This window comes from Coregonus lavaretus, assembly GCF_964263955.1.
Source record: "Coregonus lavaretus genome assembly, chromosome: 4".
NCBI lineage: Eukaryota > Metazoa > Chordata > Actinopteri > Salmoniformes > Salmonidae > Coregonus > Coregonus lavaretus.
In genome coordinates, this window is record NC_139991.1 from 40320022 (window position 1) to 40326971 (window position 6950).

General features: G+C 44.9%; 1 pseudogene across 1 annotated transcript; it reads left to right on the top strand.

Annotated features, from left to right (window-relative positions):
• Positions 1–540: 540 nt before the first annotated feature.
• Positions 541–6027, top strand: LOC311127419 (potassium voltage-gated channel subfamily V member 2-like; annotated as a pseudogene). The gene is made up of 2 exons: positions 541–1846; positions 5749–6027. The product of its transcript is annotated as a potassium voltage-gated channel subfamily V member 2-like (transcript).
• The last annotated feature ends 923 nt before the right edge of the window (positions 6028–6950 follow it).

Consider the following 6950-nt stretch of genomic DNA (forward strand, 5'->3'; position numbering starts at 1 on the left):
GGGGTTTTAAGACTATTAGTAGCTGCATGTAGAGGAAAACACATCACATGAGATATGACCGGAAAGATTTCCTTAGGACTTTCTGTTAAAATATTTCCATTAGATGACATAAAAAGATGGGTTAGAATCATTGAAACAAACTGGATTTATGCTGCATCCTCACCCTTTATTTTTTATTTTTTACTACCAACTAGGAGGTGAGTAATGGTCTATAATACAGCACAGAGCGTCCCCTGCTGTGGCTAGGCGATTTGATCTGTGAATGTAAGGCAAATGAAAGCCGTCAGGGTGGGAGGGTGGGGGGGAAAGGGACTGGAAGAGTGAGAGAGGGAGGAGGGGAAAGGGACTGGAAGAGGATAATGGTATTTAAAATTTTAAGTACGCAGATCCTCAGTCAGCTACATTAGACGGTCAGGGTTGTTTCTTTCAACTGGTATTCTGCTGTGAGTGACTCAGGAGAGGGTATTAGACCTGTGGTAATGCCTCCACACCACTCAGTGAGCCGCTGCGTCTGACCAGGGCCCAGCACAGGACTCGAGAATGCTCAAGAACAGGAGACAGAGCCTTTTCCCCAACTACAAAGTGGGGGGGATAGGCCCCACATACAAGGACCCAGAGGAGGACTACAATGTTCTCCTCACCCAGAACAACTTGGTGAAACAATGGAACTCCATGCAAGAGCTCAGCCAAGACATCTACGACATCTATGCAGAGTACGAAGATGAGGAAGATGTTGTAATGGCCTCCCCAACAAGAGCTCTCTCCTCTCTTGTGAAGAACTACATGCTGAACATCAACGTAGGTGGGAAGGTGTATCAGATCTCCTACAGGGTTGCTGCCAAGTATCCCAAGACGAGGATCGGCTGCCTGGCGACATACACGGACCACAACAGAAAGCTGGACCTGTGTGACGACTATATTGTCCAGAACAACAAGTTTTTTTTCGACAGGGACCCGGACATCTTCCACAGCATCTTCAACTTCTACCGGACGGGCGTGCTCTGGATCAAGGACGAGCTGTGTCCCAGGAACTTCCTTGAGGAGATCAACTATTGGGGCGTTAGGATCAAGAACACACACCGCTGCTGCCGCATCTCCTTTGAGGAGCGCCAGGATGAACTCAATGAGCAGCTGAAGATCCAGCGGGAGCTGGAGGCCGAGGTGGAGCTGGAGGAGAATGAGGACCTGTTCCATGGGATGGCGTTCGGCCAGTTGCGCTGCATCATCTGGAACCTGATGGAGAAGCCCTTCTCCTCCGTCACCGCCAAGCTCATGGCTGTGGCTTCCAGCTTCTTCGTGCTGGTGTCCCTGGTGGCCATGACGCTGAACACGGTGGAGGAGATGCAGTACACCACCCCCACGGGCCAGCTGAGCGGGAAGACCTACGGGGAGTATGTGGAAACCTTCTGCATCGCTTTCTTCACAATGGAGTACCTGCTACGTCTGGTGTCCACGCCAGACCTGCGACGCTTCGGGAAAAGCGTCCTGAACGGGGTGGACCTGATCGCCATCTTTCCCCTCTACCTGCAGCTGGTGCTGGAGTGCTTCGAGAACGACGACTACGGGAAGCACCAAGACATCGAGACGGTGGGCCGGGTGGGCAAATTGGGCCAGGTGCTGAGAATCATGCGTTTGATGAGGATCTTCCGTATCTTGAAGCTGGCACGCCACTCTACGGGGCTGAGCATTCGGCTTCACGCTGCGCCAGTGCTACCAGCAGGTGGGCTGCCTATTCCTCTTCATCGCCATGGGAATCCTCACCTTCTCTGCCATGGTGTACACGGTTGAACATGACGTCCATCAGACCAACTTCACAAGCATCCCTCAGGCATGGTGGTGGGCAGCTGTAAGTCATCCCATTCTATTACATTGGTCATTCTAAGTAATTTGCTTAATATTATTGTATTACCTCATTGATTAGTTTAGTTATTTTGAAATGTTTGTACTGTTATGTTCCAGTAAGTAACTGGTGTATTATTACAATATCACTGCAAATTCTGGACTATCATTATTCAGCACACTCTGACCTTGCTCTGTGCTGACTGAGTATCTTCCGATGTGTTTATGTGGTACTGTTAAACACATACAATTGGGTTTTACACAGCATGGAGCAACATTGATTCATTGTTACCTGCAGATTCCGATATGACATTTCAATTCCACCTAGAACTAATAATAATAATAATAATAATAATATGCCATTTAGCAGACGCTTTTATCCAAAGCGACTTACAGTCATGTGTGCATACATTTTTACGAATGGGTGGTCCCGGGGATCGAACCCACTACCCTGGCGTTACAAGCACCATGCTCTACCAATTGAGCTACAGAGGCCTTAGTTACAAACATGCTGCCAGAAATACAGTGCCTTCGGAAAGTATTCAGACCCCTTGACTTTTTCCACATTTTGTTACGTTACAGCCTTATTCTAAACTGGATTAAATAAATAAAAATCCTCCGCAATCTATACACTATACCCCATAATGACAAAGTGAAAACAGGTTTTTAGACATTTCTGCAAAATACTCTTCCTAGAGCTGGCCTCCCGGCCAAACTGAGCAATCGGGGGAGAAGGACCTTGGTCAGGGAGGTGACCAAAAACCCGATGGTCACTCTGACAGAACTCTAGATTTCCTCTGTGGAGATTGGAGAACCTTCCAGAAGGACAACCATCTCTGCAGCACTCCACCAATCAGGCCTTTATGGTAGAGTGGCCAAATGGAACTGCTTGGAGTTTGCCAAAAGGCACCTAAAGACTCTCAGACCATGAGAAACAAGATTCTCTGGTCTGATGAAACCAAGATTGAACTCTTTGGCCTGAATGCCAAGCCTCACGTCTGGAGGAAACCTGGCACCATCCCTACGGTGAAGCATGGTGGTGGCAGCGTCATGCTGTGTGGATTTTTTTCAGCGGCAGGGACTGGGAGACTAGTCAGGATCGAGGCAAAGATGAATGGTGCAAAGTACAGAGAGATCCTTGATGAAAACCTGCTCCAGAGCGCTCAGGACCTCACAGTGGGGCGAAGGTTCACCTTCTAACAGGACATCGACCCTAAGCACACAGCCAATACATCGCAGGAGTGGCTTCGGGACAAGTCTCTGAATGTCCTTGAGTGGCCCAGCCAGAGCCCGGACTTGAACCCGATCTAACATCTCTGGAGAGACCTGAAAATAGCTGTGTAGCAACTCTCCCCATCCATCCTGACAGAGCTTGAGAGGATCTGTAGAGAAGAATGGGAGAAACTCCCCAAATACAGGTGTGCCAAGCTTGTAGCGTCATACCCAAGAAGACTCAAGGCTGTAATCGCTGCCAAACGTGCTTCAACAAAGTCCTGAGTAAAGGGTCTGAATACTTATGTAAATGTGATATTCCAGTTTTATTATTTGTTTTCGCAACAAATCTCAAAAACATTTAAATCAATTTTAGAATAAGGCTGTAACGTAACAAAATGTGGAAAAAGTCAAGGGGTCTGAATACTTTCCGAATGCACTGAAGATAGCTTCATCACACCCTTGTCAAGTACAGTAGCCTTTTATCACTGTTACCTTTAAGAGGCATCTTCACATTTCCAATAGCCTGTCCTGCCCTGATGTCTTGACCTTGTTTCATTAGGGCTGACTCAGCAGATGTGGAAGCTATTTTCCATTGCCTACTAAATACAATGGTATTAAAGAGGGCTGGACTCTGGTTCCCTCTCACTGCCAGGGAAAGGCATTTAGGGATTTCCTTTGAGGCACTTCAAACTTATTTAAAGGAGCTAGATGACATGGGATTTGATCTGTCGTACACTACCAGTCAAACGTTTGGTCACACCTACTCATTCAAGGGTTTTTCTTAATTTTTTACATTGTAGAATAATAGTGAAGACATCAAAACTATTAAATAACACATATGGAATCATGTAGCAGCCAAAAAAGTGTTAAACAAATAAAATTATATTTGAGATTTGAGATTTTTCAAATAGCCACCCTTTGCCTTCATGACAGCTTTGCACACTCATGGCATTCTCTCAACCAGCTTCATGAGGTAGTCACCTGGAATGCATTTCAATTAACAGGTGTGCCTTCTTAAAAGTCAATTTGTGGAATTGATTTCCTTCTTAATGCGTTTGAGCCAATCAGTTGTGGTTTGACAAGGTAGAGGGGGGTATACAGAAGATAGCCCTATTTGGTAAAAGACCAAGTCCATATTATGGCAAGGACAGCTCAAATAAGCAAAGAGAAACGATAGTCCATCATTACTTTAAGATATGAAGGTCAGTCAATCCGGAAAATCTCAAGAACTTTGAACGTTTCTTCAAGTGCAGTCGCAAAAACTATCAAGCGCTATGATGAAACTGGCTCTCATGAGGACCACCACAGGAATGGAAGACCTCTGCTGCAGAGGATAAGTTCGAGTTACCAGCCTCAGAAATTGCAGCCCAAATAAATTCCTTTACAGAGTTCAAGTCACAGACACCTCAACATCAACTGTTCAGAGGGGACTGTGTGAATCAGGCCTTCATGGTCGAATTGCTGCAAAGAAACCACTACTAAATGACACCAATAAGAAGAAGAGACCTGCTTGGGCCAAGAAACACGAGCAATGGACATTAGACCGGTGGAAATGTATCCTTTGGTCTGGAGTCCAAATTGGACATTTTTGGTTCCAACCGCTGTGTCTTTGTGAGACGCGGTGTGGGTGAACGGATGATCTCCGCATGTGTATTTTCCACCGTAAAGCATGGAGGAGGAGGTGTTATGGTGTGGGGGTGCTTTGCTGGTGACATTGTCTGTGATTTATTTAGAATTCAAGGTACACTTAACCAGCATGGCTACCACAGCATTTTGCAGCGATACGCCATCCCATCTGGTTTGGGTTAAGTGGGATTATCATTTGTTTTTCCACAGGACAATGACCCAACCCACCTCCAGGCTGTGAAAGGGCTATTTGACCAAGAAGGAGAGTGATGGAATGCTGCATCAGATGACCTGGCCTCCACAATCCCCTGACCTCAACCCAATTGAGATGGTTTGGGATGAGTCGGACGGCAGAGTGAAGGAAAAGCAGCCAACAAGTGCTCAGCATATGTGGGAACTCCTTCAAGACTGTTGGAAAAGCACTCCAGGTGAAGCTGGTTGAGAGAATGCCAAGAGTGTGCAAAACTGTCATCAAGGCAAAGGGTGGCTATTGGAAGAATCTCAAATATAAAATATATTTTGATTTGTTTTAACACTTTTTTGGTTACTACATGATTCCATATGTGTTATTTCATAGTTTTGATGTAGTCACTATTGTTCTACAGTGTAGAAAATAGTAAAAATAAAGAAAAACCCTTGAATGAGAAGGTGTGTCCAAACGTTTGACTGGTACTGTATGTCTACGTCCATTGACTGTAGACCAACCTAGTGCCTTAGTTCTGTAATTCCATTAAACAATGCTTCAACAGCCTTCAGACAGAGGTTGAATATAGCCCCAGAAACGACCTACGTCACTCGCCCTCCTCTCGATTAATCCTCCAAATAAAGCTTTTCACATGGGCTCTCCTTGGCCTCCTCCAAGGCCTGTATTGAGCACAGTGACACGCACACACATATCACGAAGGGTCAACTCGGGGATCAGATTGCAAAGCAAAATGAAAACTGCAATGCACTGCAAGTTGAATCTGAGTCCAGGTTGTAATTTCCTGGCAATGGTAGCAAGTTCAATAGAGACTAGGTTTCTAATGTTTACAGATAACATGACCATTGGCCTTCTCCCTCCCTCAGGTGAGTATCTCTACTGTGGGCTATGGAGACATGTTTCCAGAGACCATCCTGGGCCGTCTGTTTGCTTTCGCCTGCATCTCCTTTGGGATCATTCTGAACGGCATGCCCATCTCCATCCTGTACAACAAGTTCTCAGACTACTACACCAAGCTGAAGTCTTATGAGTACACCTCCACACTGAAGGCTCGGGGCAAGGTCAGGTTCACCAAGAGGACACCCAGGAAGTTTACCAAATGCTGTGACGATGCAGTTCATAAACACACTGGTGAATGTTCTTAGAGCACTATGGGAGACTTTCCATTCAATGAACAGATATGCCATGACAGCATGAAATGATTTCTATCAAGTGGAGTTCCAAGGTAGCTAGAGTTACTATGCATCTCTAGCCCTGTTTATACCTGATTCTAAAATGCATCCTTTATCCTGATCATGTCCATATTCTGATTGTGCCCACATTTTCCGTCAGGTGTAGACGATTAAAATATGTATTGTGATCTGATTGTCATCAGATCTTCCTGACCACCTCCTGAGGTAGTCAGGCACGCTTAGAAGTGTAGACCGATATGGACAGTGAAACCATTTAAATTATCATTATGAAAGAATAGCTGTCAAATAATTTGCATACAGAGAGGGACCAAGAAATCTGGTCACAATGCAGACACAGTGGATGGATGAGAGACACATTTCTGAAAGTATGAGCACAAACAGAATGTGGACAAGATCAGTACAAAGGACACATGTTAGTACCAGGTATAAACGAGGCTTATATCTACTGTTACTGTATAACTGGTTCATTTCAGGTTATTGCTTACATAGATTTCAGCATTGCCAAACATTCTGAGATTCTATGAAATTACATGCTTGGATATTAATGCTCCCAAGGTGCGGAGGGCAACCTTGCGTTGTAGCAAAAATACTGCTGACAAAGAAATATATCAAATATGTTATCAATTTCTGTGTTTTCCCTTTCTGCCTTTACCATGTTAAAACTCTCCTTCAGTTACATTTGAGGTTTAGAATCAATTAATTCCTACAGAAGAAATAAGGCATTTGAAATGCATATTTTAAATTTTTATACCACGCCATTCTGTTCCAATCAAAGCACGGCTGGTGGGGTCGGTCTGAAATAATATGTTAAAAATGCAACATCTGGATGAATCTATGGACAGGTTAAATACTCAGCCCCTCCCCCTTTGTATGGG